The following is a 17,225-nucleotide window of genomic DNA, read 5'->3' as shown; positions in this document are numbered from 1 at the left end:
ACAGCTCTCAGTCCACACCCATCTCAAGCCTCTAAGGCTCCACCAAAAGCAGACAGTCCACTTAATCTAGAGTCATAGTATAACAAGAAAAAAAAAAAACCACAGTGAAGAAACCAAATATCTCCAACATGCCATACAACAAACGCAAAAACCGAGGTAACAAGAACAAGGAAGACACTATGACGCCCCCAAATGAAACAGACACCCCAACTCAAGATTATGAAGATGATGAGATAGAAGAAATGCAAGAAGCAGATCTCAAAAAATTGATAAGAACATTAACAAGTTCTCAAAAACAAATTCTTGAACTACAGAAATCCTTAAAGGACAAGATAGAAAATCTCTCTCGTGAAAGTGAAATATTAAGGAGGAATCAAAATGAAATGAAACAACTAGTGGAACAAGAAATGGTGATTGTGACGAGAAATCATAATGAAATGAAGAATTCAATAGATCAAATGACAAACACATTAGAGAGCCTTAAAAACAGAATGGGCGAAGCAGAAGAGAGAATATCAGACTTAGAAGACAGAGAACAGGAAAGGAAACAGGCAAACCAAAGAAAAGAAGAAGAAATTAGAAATCTAAAAAATATTGTCGGGAATCTACAGGATACTATTAAAAAATCTAACATTCGGGTTCTAGGAGTTCCTGAAGGCATGGAGAGGGAGAAAGGATTAGAAGGCATTTTCAGTGAGATACTAGCAGAAAATTTCCCAGGTTTGGAGAAGGACAGAGGCATCTTAGTACAGGAAGCTTATAGAACCCCTAATAAACATGACCAAAAGAGATCCTCACCACGACACGTCATAATCAAACTCACCACAGTGAAACATAAAGAAAAGATTCTAAAAGGTGCAAGAGAGAATCCTCAGATTACTCTCAGAGGATCTCCAATTAGACTTACAGCAGACTTCTCATCAGAAACCCTACAAGCTAGAAGGGAATGGCGAGACATAGCCCAGGTACTAAGAGAGAAAAACTGCCAGCCCAGAATATTATATCCTGCAAAGCTCTCATTTGTGAATGAAGGTGAAATTAAGACTTTTCATAGCAAACAGAAACTGAAAGAATTTGTTGCCACTCATCCTGCCCTGCAAAAGATGCTTAAAGATGTGTTACACACAGAAACACAGAAACATGGTCACCAATATGAAAGAAGGTAAAGGAAGGAAACCTCACAGCAAAAGATCACAGGAAGCTCAATTTCTCTTTGACATAGAATTAAACTCTGATGCACTGTTAGAGCAATGTGTTAAAGTAATCTATTATGTTCTCTTGATGTCTGTTAAATTCTAATTGTTCAAAAACAGCTGAATTTTTATTAAGAGCTATGGGTTATTTAACTATGTGCTTATTTTCAAAGACTTGAATAATCACCTTGTAACAATGATCAAATTTGGTCTATGTTATGTCATGATTTTAAGGAATCTTAGTTCAACCAGATATTTTGGATTTTGATATTGGTCTATTATGCTATGTTATATGTGCGTACATATTGTATGTCCACATGGGGAAATTTTATTAAGAGTTTTATTTTAAATGGCTTTTAGATAAGATTGTCCATAAATTTAAGCTGCTAAAATCAATCAAAGATACATTTTAATTTGTGTGACCTGAATCTGTGTATCATATGTTTTAAACTTGTAGGTAGAAAGAAACTAAAAACATTTTATATGGTTGTGCTTAAGTTTACTGGTTAAAGAAACTACACCATGTTAGATATTTAAGAGGTGTTTTCAGATACATGATTCTTAAAATTTATAGAAGGCATTGGACCTTCTGGTAAATGTTTTCTTAAGTTGTTATCTAATGGTTGAAACTGTTTGCTAAGTATTCATGTAATATTGCTATTGTCAGCAAGTGATCTAGGACTTGCTCCCTCATTTCTCTATTCTAAGCCCAACTTGTTCTTTCATTTCTCTATTCTCTTCAAGGTAGGGAACTAATTCTATTATGAAGGAATCTGTAGGACGCACAATTTAATCTTTAGACCTTATAAGAGATGGCTAACATTTTTCTGTAATAGCATAGCCAAAATAAGAGCTTAAATAATAATCTCATAGCTAGATTCACATCGCCATCAGCGAAGTATACAGTAAGTAGAAAAAAAAAAAACAAAAAACAAAAAAAAACAAACCTCCCTTTCAGACCAAAGGGAAAGAAAGTTTTAAAGTGAGAATATAATTTTCCTCATGGGCATTGTCTACCTTAGAAAAACTACTACAGAACATGCCTGTGACTATACACTTGTAGTTCAGGCCACCGAAGATTAGAGATGGGACATGGGCACTCCCTTGACTTGCATCCTCTGGTCTGCTTTAACACAAACCAGGAGGAAAAGAAAGCTAGGCATCAGAAGCAATGGGTGGCAGGCCTATTAATTGCTGATCTGTACGGTGATCTGCCCTCAAGGAGACCCAACAGGCCAGTCCACTGCAGTGGCTTTCAATGTGGTAAGTCTGGGCTTCAGCAGAAGTCAGCTTGTGAAGAGCCCTGGCAGCTCTGCCAAGAGTTGGGTCACTGGAAATGGACCTGCCCTGGAGTCGAAGGATGCCCAGGTCAGAGCCACAGATCTTATTGGCTCCAAGCTGAAAAGCCCTTCACTCAGCCCAACTTCCAAAGTGACCACTGCAGCTGAGGGTATGGTCAAGTAGGGTCAGCAACATTGCAGGCAGAACTGTAAATTTCTTGTTAGAGAAGCCACCTGCCTTTACCTGGCCAGCTCTCCTCCCAGGCCAGCCAAGTAATGAAAGTCAACAGAGTGCCTTCCCCTAGGAGGTTCACACCTCCCTTACCCCATGTGAAGAGATAGATATGTCTGGGCCTCTTAACTTACAAGGCCTAAAGCCCACCAGATTATTATCAAGCCCCTTCTATCAGGTTCTATTTGCCTCTCAATCAGAAAACTTAATTGTAGCTTAGACAGCACCTTTCTTAGCTCCTCTAATAATGACTCTGTCCTTTGTTCTAGACCCTGTCTAGTGCACTTGGGCCTCATTCCTTTGTAATCATAACCTCTACTCTACCACCAATGGCTCTACTCCCAACCTGTGTGTACTGATGGTCCTCTTCCCCACTTAATGCTGTATAATTGTTCAGACCTGGTAAATGCTACTCTTAGGATCATTGGTTACTATCCTCACCCTGTCTTTTATGACCTTGTCTAAATATGATCAGAGTCGGGGAACTTGGAAGGCTTACATAGCCTTGGCAACTCATGACGACAGCCTAGGGTGGTTACTGGCACCATAAACTAGAGTGTCAATTTGTTGGGTCAACAACAGGAGCTACTGTGTGCTTGCTCCTGATGTGGGATCTCTGTCCTTAATGTACTGTACATTTTGATTTAATGCTATAACTAGTACTCAAACAGTATGTTTCACTTTGTGTTTCTATGTGGGTGCAAACTGTTGAAATCTTTACTTAATGTATACTAAATTGATCTTCTGTATATAAAGAGAATTGAGAATGAATCTTAATGTGAATGGAAGGGGAGAGGGAGCGGGAGAGGGGAGGGTTGCGGGTGGGAGGGAAATTATGGGAAGGGGAAGCCATTGTAATCCATAAGCTGTATACTGGAAATTTATATTCATTAAATAAAAGTTAAAAAAAAAAGAAAGTAAGAGAGGAGATTGACAGGACACACAAGACAGCCAGAAGACACTGAACAGAAGGACGGAAGTATGTTGTTACTATTAGTAATAACCTTAAATTTAAATGGGTCCAACTCTCTGCAGTGTAGACTGGATGAGAACCAAAATTCAGCTGTGTGCTGCCTATGCGAAATTTACTTCAGACACAATAAATAATGAAAAAAGGACTGGTTCACAAAGGTTGTAACCATTGTGAGCACATGTATACACTACTGTAAATCAAATGACTGTTACATTTAGAGGAAGGGAGAGGTTGCTCAAAAATAGAAGCTGGGGACCTCAGCATACATGTGTCAATGGACAGGTCATCCAGACCGAGTCAGCAGTGAAAGAGATGGACTTAGCGTCTGTGGAGTGCTGCCCCAGCTGCACATACATTCCTGCCTCCAGCTTGCACCCTACATTAGGCCACCACCAAACGAGGACCAACAGATTTTTAAAAACCAAAATCACTGAACCACATGCTCATGCCAGATTAGTGGATCCCTTATCAACAGTGACTGAGAGTGCTACCCAGAGCAATGCAGTGAGAAATAAAGGCATCCAGTTTGGAAAGGAGGAAGCCAAATTGTCCCTGTTTGTAGTCAACATGATTCTACATATCAGAAAACTAAAACCTCCACCAAAAAAACTCCAAAATTACAAAACAAAAACCCTGTCAACTGACATGATTTCAGTGAAAATGCCAGATACAAGATCAGCTTGCAAAAATTAGTAACATTTCAATGAAGAAAGCAGTCCCATTAAAACAACAGCAGCAAAAACTGAAAAATAACTCAGACTAAATTGAAACAACGGGGTAGAAGAGATCACTAAGACCTGGAAAGCCATCCCATGGTCATGGGGTTGAAGAACTAATGTTTTTTAATGTCCATACTACTAAAATTAGTCTACAGAGTCAGTGCAATCCGTGTCACAGTACCATGACATTCTTCACAGAAACAAAATGGGAGAAAATACTTCCAAGCTGTCCAGCTGCTGAGATGAAAGAACTCAACCCAACACCCACCCCCTCCCAAATCCAATTTAAAAAGTGTGCAATTGATCTGAGTAGCCATGTCTGAAGTGAAAATATACAGATGGGCAACAAGTATCTGAAATCATCAGGGAAAGAGAAATTGAAGCCACAGTGAAAAATTATCACACCTGTTCGTATGGCTAAAGAACAAAAAAGACTCAGATTCTGGTGAAGATGTAGAGAAAGGAGAGTTCTCCTACACCATTGATGGGAATGTTAATCAGTGCAGCCCTGTGGGAAACTGGAGTTTCCTCAGAAATCTAGAACCAGAACTGCCATACGGTCCAACAGTAGCACTGTGGGTTTTTATATCCAAAGGAAAGGAAGCTGGAATGTCCAAGAGATGCCTGCCTTCCCATGTTTATTGTTGCACTGCTCAAACAGCCATGGTGTGGAGTCGACCTGAATGCTCCATTGGTGGATGAGTGGATAAAGAACACGTGGTTACCTCTACATAGTGGAATAGTACTCAGCCATAAAAAAGGGTACAGTCTTGTCATTTGCACCAGCAGATATGAAGCAGAAGGACATTGTGTCAGCACAGAAAGAAAACTACTGCATGTTCTCACTGCAGTGTGAAATCTTAGAAAGCTGATCTCAGAAGAACAGGGATCACCAGAGGCTGGGAGGAGGAGCATGGGCCACGGGTGCCCAGGTGCAGCTATGTGAGAGTGGTAACTTGGTAGGTCACTCACTGAACAGTAATTGTGTCTCAGAGTAGCTAATGGGATTCTGCATGTTCCCAACACAGTGATCAGCATTTGAGGTGATGGGTATACTAATTAACCTGGTCATTACATGTTATGTACATGCACGGGAATATCACACTGGACCCCATATGGATGGATGGATGTGTCAATTATGCATAAATATGCACATCACAGTCTTAAAGCCAAGAAAAAAAAGAAAATGTTAGGCCAGACGCTGATAAGCATGAGTCAGAAATCAGTCCAACCACCAACTGTATATATCAGAGCAAAAGTTAGAGTCAAATGTTGATAAGCATGACTCAGCAGTCCCTTTATTTTGGAAACAGCAAAGGCAAACCAGAGGAGCTACAAATGAACCAGCAGCCTCCATCTCCTAGGACCTCTGACAATCAATTAACAGAAAATATATCCAATACTTTTTCGGTCTTCCATGTTTGCACAGTGAGTTCTTGTGCTCAATTATCCATCATTCAGATGACTGTCCCTCAACTTGGGTCATCTTTAATGGCATCTCCAAAGCTTCCACATCTCAAGGATCTTTAGGACTTTCCAATTTCCAGCCTCTGATCTTGCCTGAGATCCAATCTCAATCCTCAACTAAAACTGTCTCCCAATCATAGTCACAGCATGCTACTCAGGCCCAGTCTCAGTCCAACCTTAAATCTCCAATCCCAATGCTACCAACATCTCCTGATTTCCAGCTTAGGATCTTTGGAGTGTGCTTCCGTAGACCCCATAATGAGGCACAGTGTATCATGCAATCTGAGCTTCATCAGCTAGAATACAATGTGCTACAGAAAGAACAGGAACGTTTGTGGGGTTTACCCTCGATGGTCCAAACATCTCGGCAATACCTTTGTCTTCCACCACCCAACATTTCATTGGTGAGCCAGTCCTCCAAAATCCATGTTCCAATCTCCATCATTCCTGGAGATTACCCTCTGAGCAGTGAAATTCATAGGAAACTTGAATATCATCTTAGAAAGAGACTCATCCAACACCAATGGGGCCTACCCCATAGGGTCTGTGAGTCTCTGACACTGATGAATCCTGAGAGAGATGTTCCTGAAATATATGCACCAAAGAGTTTTCAGAGACTCAAATGGATACCTTTGTTGAAGGAACAGAGTAGCAACAATTTAAGGAATTCTGAATCGAGCCAACTTCCAATCTCCCATGAGACAAGCTCAGAAGAGTTTCAGTCAGATAACAATGAGAAGGGCCATCAGAGACACAACCCAAAGAATGGCCCAAGTGATCATCTATTGAGTGACCCAGAAGGATACTCAGATAGCAGTTAAGGGTCTGACTCTGATAAAGATCAAGGAAGCCATACAGTGAGTCTGTATGGAAATGATTCAAGGGCCTCAGGGATAAGTATAAATCAGCAACAACTAGAAAATGCACTCAGAGTATATTTGAATAAGAAAATCAGGGAAATAAAAGAGGGTAGACTTCCTGAGACTGTTCATAGTTCATGGCATGCCCTCAAGCAGACAATGTCTTTCACTGAGAAATCTCACAGTCAAAAACAGATAGATGGGGCATCATCTGTGAGAAACAATAGCTTGAAGAGGTGTGGGGAACCACAGGCCGGCCGCTCACGATAACCATTCCCTGCGGCTGAGGGCACGTAGCCTGGCTCACTTAAAAACAATGGACTGAAGTGCATCCTGTTTTTCATGCAGGACTCAAACTGAAACAATAGTTTGAGGAAGCACATCCTGTTTTTCATGCCCATTTTTAGTGATCGGGCTGTGGCCTATATAAGAGGGACGCTTGGGGAGAACGGGAGGAGGAAGGAGAGAAGCAATAAAGAAAAGCTGAAAAGCACATAAACATCGTGGATTCTTGCTTGCTATATGGATCTTGGTCTTGTCGGGGACCCACTGATTTCCGACATTTGGTGCCGTGACTCGGATGCGAGTAGCAACAATTTAAGGAATTCTGAATCGATCCAACTTCCAATCTCCCATGAGACAAGCTCAGAAGAGTTTCAGTCACATAATGATGAGAAGGGCCATCAGAGACACAGCCCAAAGATTGGCCCAAGTGATCATCTGTTGAGTGACCCAGAAGGATACTCAGATAGCAGTTAAGGGTCTGACTCTGATAAAGATCAAGGAAGCCATACAGTGAGTCTGTATGGAAATGATTCAAGGACCTCAGGGATAAGTATAAATCAGCAACAACTAGAAAATGCACTCAAAGAACATTTGAATGAGAAAATTGGGGAAATAAATGAGGGTAGACTTCCTGAGACTGTTCATAGTTCATGGCGTGCCGTCAAGCAGACAATGTCCTTTGCTGAGAAATCTCACAGTCAAAAACAGATAGATGGGGCGTCATCTGTGAGAAACATTAGCTTGAACACTTCCCAGGAGATTTCTTTCTTGGCTTCTGGCAAACAAAAGATGCTGGAAGAACATATAAGCAGTTTTTGCATGAATCTGAATTGTAGCCTTCCCAACAGGTTCCTTGAATCCAAACAGATCTTCAACAAGAGAGAGGACTCATCTTCTTCCTTAGGCCATTCCTATTGTTCCTCCCAAGATAGCCTTAGTTCTACGATGCATTCCAAAGTTATGGTGTCCACTTCACTTGGTAGGAGCTCTACACCAATGTGTAGAGACAAATTGAAGATAAAGTCAGCACCCAATCTGGATCATCTCCTTCCTGCTGCATCACTTGTAGGGAAGGGAGGACAGGGGGACCTGAGACCACTGTCCCCAGAGGAAAAACAGGAGCTTGCAGGTGTTCAGATTAAGAGTGGCAGACAGACTTGTCCATGCATCCCAGACAAATAAATTAAGAAACAGACTGGACCAGACAGTGGACACAGCTTAGTGCTGATGTCCACAAGTCATGATGGGACTGGACCTGAGGCAAAGGAGAAGAGAATCTGAAAGAGCACTTCACAACTGGCACCTTTGTGGTTTTGGCTTCTGTAACATTGCTTGCTTACTTGTTCCACCTTTTTGCAATGCGGTTTTAGCTTCTGTCCACTTGCTTGCCACTGGTTTCACAAGTCCCCCAGTTGCAGATGGTTACAGACCAAAAGTCCCCTGGTTGCAGACAGTTACAGACCAAAAGTCCCCCAGTTACTGACCAAATTCCCAGAACTGAAAAATGGTGAACAATTCCTGGAGATGTAAGATCAGGGACCACAAGTGCATATTACAGTTTTTATTGTCTAAGATTACTTCTTCACTTCCTCTTTTTTAGACAGCAGCTTTCACTTTTAAAAGCACCAATGAAATGCTTAAATTCATAGAAAAAGCCAAATAGGGAATAAGAAAGTGCTTACGTATATACCTGTTTGTACTGAATTATATAAGCTTTGTGTAAACTGGGCTAGGGGCTCTCCTTTGCCATACCATTGTTACTGGGAAGGCTGGGAGGGTCTGAGTTCCATAAACGACCCCTGCAATTTTGCTTCAACCTTGGACTCTGGTGGTCTCTGATTCTTGGGGGTAGTTGTTCATCGGGCACTTTATTTGGGGGCTTGTCCGGGATTGTCCCCCAGAGCCCACCAAGAGTCCAGGTCGAGGGGTCATGGAAGAACCGGTCCGGGTAAGTCTGCCGGCATTGTCTTTGTATTACTGTATTGTTTATTGTTGTACTGGAACTTTGCATTGTTTATCGTTGTACTGGAATTGCCTGTAGGTTCTGAATTTGGGTCAACAAATAGTCCTGGCGGACACACTATAGGGCTGTCATTGGGGACGCAGAAAGATGTTCCTCAGACCCCATTTGGGGCTATCTGTGTGATAGCCCATTTGATCGGGCTGGCATAGCCCATTTGGTCGGGCTGGGATAGCCCATTTGTTTGGGCTGAACAGTTCCACGGTGCATGTGATTTCTGTCTGTGTTTGTGTCTGTAGCAGTTGTTAAGTGTTTCACCAAAAGCTTTCGATTCAAAGCTGCGAATTCTGGAAATTACTTATTTTAGCACTACTTGATAAAACCTTCTCCCTTCTTTTAACAACTTCTTCCCAATTGCAGGTCTTTCTTTTCCACAATGGGACAGACACAGGCCACTCCTCTCAGCATCCTATTGGACCACTTTAAGGATGTAAAGAGTAGGGACTCTGATTTAAGTGTGGAAGTCCGAAAGGACAAACTCATCACTTTTGGTAGGTCAAAGTTGCCAGCCTTTGATGTTGGATGGACACCGGCGGGAACTTTCAACCAATCTGTTGTACAAAAATTCAAGGTCAGGCGGGACACCCGAACCAGATCCCCTATATTCTTGTTTGGCAGGACTTAATAGAAAATCTGCCCACCTGGATGGTCCCCTTCCTCCCTACTAAAATCCCAGCCCTGCGCCGCACTGATGCTGGCGAACCAATCAAATCCTCAGCTGCCCCTCAACCTAGTCCTGCCTAGTCCGTGGACCTCCTAGCCCTTGACCCCCCTCCATACCTACTCTCTCCCCTAAATCCTAGACAGGCACAACCAGTAGACAGAGAAGCACAGGCAGCACCAAGGGAGAGGGAGACAGAACCCGACTCTGGGGAGCCAGTGGAAAGAACGAGGGGTCGCACTCAGTGAGCAGTGAGTCCAAATTGCCCTGACACCATGGTGGCCTTACCACTGTGGGAAATCGGACCTCCCAATGACACCGGAAATCCTAGCCTCCAATATTGGCCCTTCTCCACTAGTGATCTCTATAACTGGAAAACTCAGAATGACCGCTTCTCTGACAATCCCAAAGATCTCATTTCTCTTGTAGATAGTGTTATGTTTACCCACCAGCCCACTTGGGATGATTGTCAACAGCTCCTCTGGATCCTATTTTCTATGGAGGAACAAGAGCGAATCCAGATGGAAGCCAGAAAACTGGTTCCTGGAGACGATGGTCAGCCCACTGTCAACCCGGACTTTCTCCTTGACCAGGCCCCCACAAGATGATTGAGACTACTATATGGCAGAAGGTAGGGGATGGCTACAGGTTTATCGCCAGACTCTAATGGTGGGTCTCCAAGCAGCGGCATGCAAGCCCACCAATTTGGCCAAGGTATATGCAGTTTCCCAAGGGAAGACAGAGTCCCCTTCTGGGTATTTAGAAAGGTTAATGGAAGCCTTTAGGCAGTTCACACCTATGGACCCAGATGCCCCCAAGAACCAGGCAGCTGTAGTCATGTCCTTTGTGAACCAGGCAGCCCCCGATATCAAGGAAAAAATATTAAAATTGGAGGATTTAGAAGGGAAAAATCTTCAGGACCTAGTCAGGATTGCTCAAAAAGTCTTTAACAACAGAGATGTTCCCGAGGAAAGATAGTTGAGGGCAACAGAGAAGATGACAAGGGTACTGGCGGCTGCAGTCGGGTGAGGAAAACAATCACAGGGTAGCCCACCGCGGCTGAGGGCATCTGGCAGGAGGCTAGACAAAGATCAATGTGCCTACTGCAAGGAGTTTGGCCACTGGGCCAAGGAATGCCCTAAGAACAAAAGGGACAGGGCAGGTGGATCACAAAAACCACCTCCTACTGTGCTGGTGACCCAAGACTCCGATTGCTAAGGAGGATGGGGTTCATATCCCCTCCCCGAACCTAGGGTAACCCTGCAAGTAGAGGGGAGCCCTGTCCAATTTTTGGTGGACACGGGAGCCCAACACTCAGTTCTCATTGAACCCCAGGGAAAACTATCAGCCGATTCCTCATGGGTACAAGGGGCTATGGGGATCAAAAGATAACTGTGATCTGTGGACTTAGGGACCAGCAGAGTATCTCACTCTTTCTTAGTCATCCCCAAGAGCCCATACCCCCTCCTGGGAAGAGACTTGCTGACCAAAATAGGGGCCAAAAATCTGCTTTCTACCAAGAGGACCAAAAGTGACAGATTCTCAAGATGGGCCCATATCAATATTGACTCTGCCACTGGAAGATGAATACCAACTTTACCAACAGCCTGAGGTGCCCAAACAGGGAATCGACCGGTGGCTGAAACGTTTCCCAGAGGCTTGGGCAGAACCTGGAGGGGTGGGACTGGCTCCCCACCGACCGACCAGCCATATACATAGAGACTAAACCTGGGGTGGACCCAGTCAGAGTCCGGCAGTACCCTATGTCTTTGGAGGCAAAGGTGGGGATCATGGCCCATATCCAGTGCCTCTTGGACCAAGGGGTCCTGTGACCATGCAGATCAGCCTGGAACACACCCCTATTGCCAGTGCATAAGCCCAACACAGGAGACTTTCGGCCTGTGCAGGACCTAAGGGAAGTAAATAAGAGAGTCGCGGATATTCACCCAACGGTGCCCAATCCCTATACTCTTCTCAGTACTCTCAGTCCTGAACGACCGTGGCACACCGTCCTAGATTTAAAAGATGCTTTTTTTAGTTTACCCCTAGCTCCCAAGAGTCAAGAACTTTTTGCCTTTGAGTGGGCGGACCCGGAGAGGGGCATCAATGGACAATTAACCTGGACCCAACTACCACAAGGATTCAAGAATTCTCCTACATTATTTGATGAGGCCCTTCATGAGGACCTGAGTGAGTATAGATGGGCTCACCCAAACCTGACCCTCTTGCAGTATGTGGATGACTTGCTGATTACAACACAGACCATCGAGGGATGTACCTGGGGAATGGAGGACCTCTTATACACCCTGGGGAGTCTGGGCCCAAATCTGAAAGACTGAGGTAACCTATCTGGGGTACCTATTGAAAGGGGGGCAATGGTGGCTGACACCTGAGCACAAGGAGACTGTACTCCGGATCCCACAGCCGCAGTTGCAGCAGCAAGTTTGGGAATTCTTAGGGTCAGCCAGGTTCTGCCGATTGTGGATCCCTGGGTTCGCTGAATTGGCCAAACCCCTTTACCTGGTGACAAAAGATCAACAACCCTTCAAATGGACAGAGGAGGCTGAACAAGCCTTTCAGCAGATAAAAACAGCGCTGCTCTTGGCCCCAGCACTGGGACTCCCCGATGCCTCTGAGCCTTTTCAGCTGTTTGTGGACGAGAGTAAGGGGGTAGCTAAGAGAGTTCTGACTCAACGCATAGGCCCTTGGAAATGGCCTGTGGCATACTTATCAAAGAAACTTGACTCTGTGGCTGCCGGATGGCCCCCTTGTCTCAGAATGATGGAGGCCATGACCCTGATGGTGAAAGATGCAGACAAGCTAACCATGGGGCAAGAACTGCAGGTCACCACATCCCATGCTGTTGAAGGCCTCCTAAAGCAGCCCCCCGACCAATGGCTCAGTAATGCATGGCTAAATCACTACCAAGGACTGTTGCTAAACCCTCTCAGAATTTTCTTTCAGCCGGCCTGCGGCGGACTGGGCGGCGGAAGTTCGACGGCGCCGGGCGAGTGGTTGTGGCGGCGGCGGCGCCGGAGTCCCGGCCGATCCCGCAGTGCCGGAGGCAGAGCGGAGGCCACCTGAGCCTGGACGTGAGATCCTGGACAGGAGGAGGACGCCCCCTCTTGACCCACAAACATGGACCTGGATGCCAAGATGAAGAAGATGGGCTTAGGTCACGAGCAAGGATTTGGAGCACCCTGTTTAAAATGCAAAGACAAATGTGAAGGATTTGAACTGCACTTCTGGAGAAAAATATGTCGTAACTGCAAGTGTGGCCAAGAAGAACATGATGTCCTCTTAAGCAATGAAGAGGACAGAAAAGTGGGGCGACTTTTTGAAGACACCAAGTATACCACTCTGATCGCAAAGCTAAAGACGGATGGAATTCCCATGTATAAACGCAATGTTATGATACTGACCAATCCAGTTGCTGCCAAGAAGAATGTCTCCATCAACACAGTCACTTATGAATGGGCTCCTCCTGTCCAGAACCAGGCACTGGCCAGACAGTACATGCAGATGCTGCCCAAGGAGAAACAGCCAGTGGCAGGCTCGGAAGGGGCACAGTACCAAAAGAAGCAGCTGGCAAAGCAGCTCCCCGCACATGACCAGGACCCTTCCAAGTGCCATGAGTTATCTCCCAAAGAGGTGAAGGAGATGGAGCAGTTTGTGAAGAAATACAAGAGTGAGGCACTGGGCGTAGGAGATGTGAAACTTCCCTATGAGATGGGTAGTCCCAGCCCCGACAAACTCTACATCCCCGCGGGGGACAGAAGCACCCCAGCAGCCATGGGGCCCATGGAGAACAAATCTGCCTAGTACAAAGGAACTCAGTATTTCTGCTATTGCTGCAAGCTGAGCATGAAGGAGGGCGACCCCGCCATCTATGCTGAGAGGGCCGGCTACGATAAACTGTGGCACCCAGCGTGTTTTGTCTGCAGCACTTGCTCTGAACTGCTGGTCGACATGATTTATTTCTGGAAGAACGGGAAGCTGTTCTGCGGCAGACACTACTGTGACAGCGAGAAACCCCGATGTGCCGGCTGTGATGAGCTGATATTCAGCAATGAGTATACCCAGGCAGAAAACCAGAATTGGCATCTGAAACACTTCTGCTGCTTTGACTGTGACAACATCCTGGCTGGCGAAATATACGTGATGGTCAATGACAAGCCTGTGTGCAAGCCCTGCTACGTGAAGAACCACGCTGTGGTGTGTCAGGGATGCCACAATGCCATCGACCTAGAAGTGCAGCGGGTAACCTACAACGATTTCAGCTGGCATGCCTCCACACAGTGCTTTCTGTGTTCCTGTTGCAGCAAGTGTCTCATTGGGCAGAAGTTCATGCCAGTAGAGGGCATGGTTTTCTGTTCAGTGGAGTGCAAGAAGATGATGTCTTAAAATAAGAGCACCAAGCAGTATTGAGCCATGATCTGTCCAAGTTGGTATGCATTTCTACTGTAAAGTGCAATTTGAGAAAAAAAAATAAAAGGAAAAGAAACAGTAAAGGAAACCAGGAGATTTTGTTCAATATCATTCTTTGCTGTTTTTCCTTATCAATTTTTTTTCCGCTCAATTTTTGAAACCTGCTTGAAGCATTTGATTTTAGAAATGGTAAAGACTTTTGTCTTTCCTTAGCTTTCCAAATCTGAAATGTGAGTTGGAAGCTGGGTTTAATTGATCTCCATATCTGTATCCCCCTTGTTCCAAACACAGAATATGTAAAATACTTAAAAGTTAGTGTTCTGGATGGAAAGATGAGTGTTCCTAGTTCTATACTCTTTTCCCCTTCATGTATAAAAGGAAAAGGAAATTAAATTTGCCCTAACGCCAAGACTCTACATTTTCTGCCGAATGGTATTCATTGAACTTTGTAATGATTCACAGTACATTCCTCGTGACAAAGAAAGTAGAAATGCCGTGTAGTATATAGAGCTGCTATTTTAATGTCTACGCATTTGATATTTACTGATTTAGGTAGAAGTGGCACTTTCTTTATTGCATTTCTCTATTCTTTTATTTACCCTACCTCTCAATATTCTCTTTGTACATTGATGACCTCCATATACATGTGGCCTTAAATATTTTATCACATGTGGCATAACAGTATCCACACTTTTTACTTCTTTAGATGAATTTTGGCCTGGATATAAAAAGCCATTCATTTTATATTTTCAGTCCAAAGAACAGGTATAGTTTTTATACCCAGGAAACTATAACTTGTACTGATTGCACTTGCCTGCCATGGTTTGAATAGCTTTTTTTTTGCATAGTTTTTATTTTTATCACTAGATAAAATGGATACTCTCTTGTAATACTTCTAAGCCTGTTCATGAATCTATAAAATGTCTTCTTTGCCTATATATTTCCATTCTTGGGTATTTTCTAATGTTTACTTTTCTCTGTATACTTCCATATATAGCTGTGCACTATAAAAATTAAAAGGAATGAATGATATGTATGTTATTATTAAAAATAAAGCCTCTTTCACTTTAAAAAAAAAAGAATTTTCTTTCAGCCACCAACCATCCTCAACCCTGCTTCCCTGCTACCTGATCCAGATTTGTAGGCCCCACTCCATGACTGTGTTGAAGTGTTAGCCTAAGTACATGGGGTAAGAGAAGACCTACAAGACCAGCCACTACCCAACGCTGAGGCCACATGGTACACCGACGGGAGCAACTTCGTGCACCAAGGACAGAGGTATGCAGGGGCAGCAGTGGTCTCAGAGACTGAGATAATATGGGCCGAGCCTTTGCCAACAGACATGTCGGCACAAAAGGCCGAGTTAATGGCCTTAACCCAGGCCCTAAGGCTGGGAGAGGGAAAAAGATTAACTGTCTACACGGATAGCCGGTATGCTTTTGCCACTGCCCACATACATGGCGCTATATATTGAGAGAGAGGCCTCCTCATGCAGGAGGAAAGACTATTAAAAATAAGGAAGAAATCTTGGTACTTCTGGCTGCCTTGTGGAAACCAAACTTGTGGAAACTGGCAATAGTGCACTGCCCGGGCCATCAAAAACCTGTTGACCCTGTATCGAGAGGCAATCACTTTGCTGACCAGACTGCTAAGAAAATAGCACGGTCCCCAGCCCAGGCTATGGCCGTACAGCTCCCTGACCCAGGACCCAGGGACCTGCCACCAGTAGCGGAGTATACGGAGGAAGATTTGCAGTGGGCAAGAAAGCTCCCTATGGCACAATTCCTTGAGGGATGGTGGAGAGACTCCCAGTGTCGAATAGTAGTTCCTGAGAAACTAGGAGAGAAGGTGTTACAGAAAATCCACAACAGCACCCACCTAGGTGTCAGGAAAACGCTGGACTTAATAAGGAAAACTAGACTGAGAATAAAAGAGGCTCCCAGCAAAACGGAACTAATTGTATCTGGATGCAAGGTATGCCAACTCACCAATGCAGGAAAAAATTCCCAAAATTCTGGAACAAGACAGCAAGGAGATAAACCAGGAGCCTATTGGGAAGTAGATTTTACTGAGGTAAAGCCAGGAAAGTATGGGTATAAATATTTATTAGTTTTTGTAGATACCTTTTCAGGATGGGTAGAAGCCTTTCCCACTAAGAATGAAACAGCCCAGGTGGTGGCCAAAAAGATACTGGAGGACATCTTACCCAGTAATGATAGGCTTGGATAATGGACCAGAGTTTGTCTCTAAGGTAAGTCAGAGGTTGGCTTCCATACTCAGGGTGGATTGGAAATTACATTGTGCATATAGGCCCCAAAGTTCAGGACAGGTAGAAAGAATGAACAGAACATAAAAGGAGACTTTAATCAAATTGACCATGGAGACTGGCACAAACTGGGTAGCCATCCTCCCCTATGCTCTGTATAGGGTCCACAATTCCCCATACAAACTGGGGCTTACTCCCTATGAAATTTTGTTTGGCAGCCCACCTCCCATCATACCTAATCTTAAAGAAAATCTGATTAAAAATGATGATGATTTTGAACTTCTGTTTTCACTCCAAATCCTGCAGAGGATCCATGAACAGGTGTGGCCAAAACTAAGAGACAGGGCCTCCTCCAGTGCCCCACAGCTACCGGCCAGGCGACTGGGTGTTCATGAAATGCCACCGATGGGAAAATTTTGAACCCAGATGGAAAGGACCTTTCCAACTCATCTTGATGAGCCCCACCACCCTCAAGGTAGATGGAGTGTCCTCCTGGGTTCATCACACTCACGCTAAATCAGCGGACCCATTCCAGGACCTCATAGAACCTCTTACATCCAAGTCAACTTGGAGGGTCAACAAAAGCCGAGATAAAAGTCACCCCCTGAAGCTTAGATTGCGTCATATCCCGCAGGCTGCAGATCACCTGAGAAATGAGGCATAGACTTGTAATCCTCCTTCTCCTAGCTATTGGAGAAGCAATAGCTTTGAGCATAACTTCTCATCAACCCCCACCCAGATATAGGTCTTTAAGGGTAAAGGGAGGGGTAATAAGCTGATACAATGGCACCAGACAACTAGTGTTCACTGTTGACCTCTGCAACGTGTTACCAGAGGTGGA

At 44.4% G+C, this 17,225-nt stretch overlaps 1 long non-coding RNA gene and 1 pseudogene across 2 annotated transcripts in view; one reads left to right on the top strand and one right to left on the bottom strand.

The window, feature by feature from the left end:
• The window catches only part of LOC133754274 (uncharacterized), a 303,902-nt gene that overhangs the window by 19,276 nt on the left and 267,401 nt on the right, over nucleotides 1-17,225 (bottom strand). The window lies entirely within an intron of this gene.
• Nucleotides 12,829-14,159, top strand: LOC133754276 (testin-like; annotated as a pseudogene).

The sequence above is a fragment of the Lepus europaeus genome (genome assembly GCF_033115175.1).
Source record: "Lepus europaeus isolate LE1 chromosome 12 unlocalized genomic scaffold, mLepTim1.pri SUPER_12_unloc_1, whole genome shotgun sequence".
Lineage (NCBI taxonomy): Eukaryota > Metazoa > Chordata > Mammalia > Lagomorpha > Leporidae > Lepus > Lepus europaeus.
Note: the sequence above shows the minus strand (reverse complement) of the source record. Positions and strands in the feature narration are given on the sequence as shown.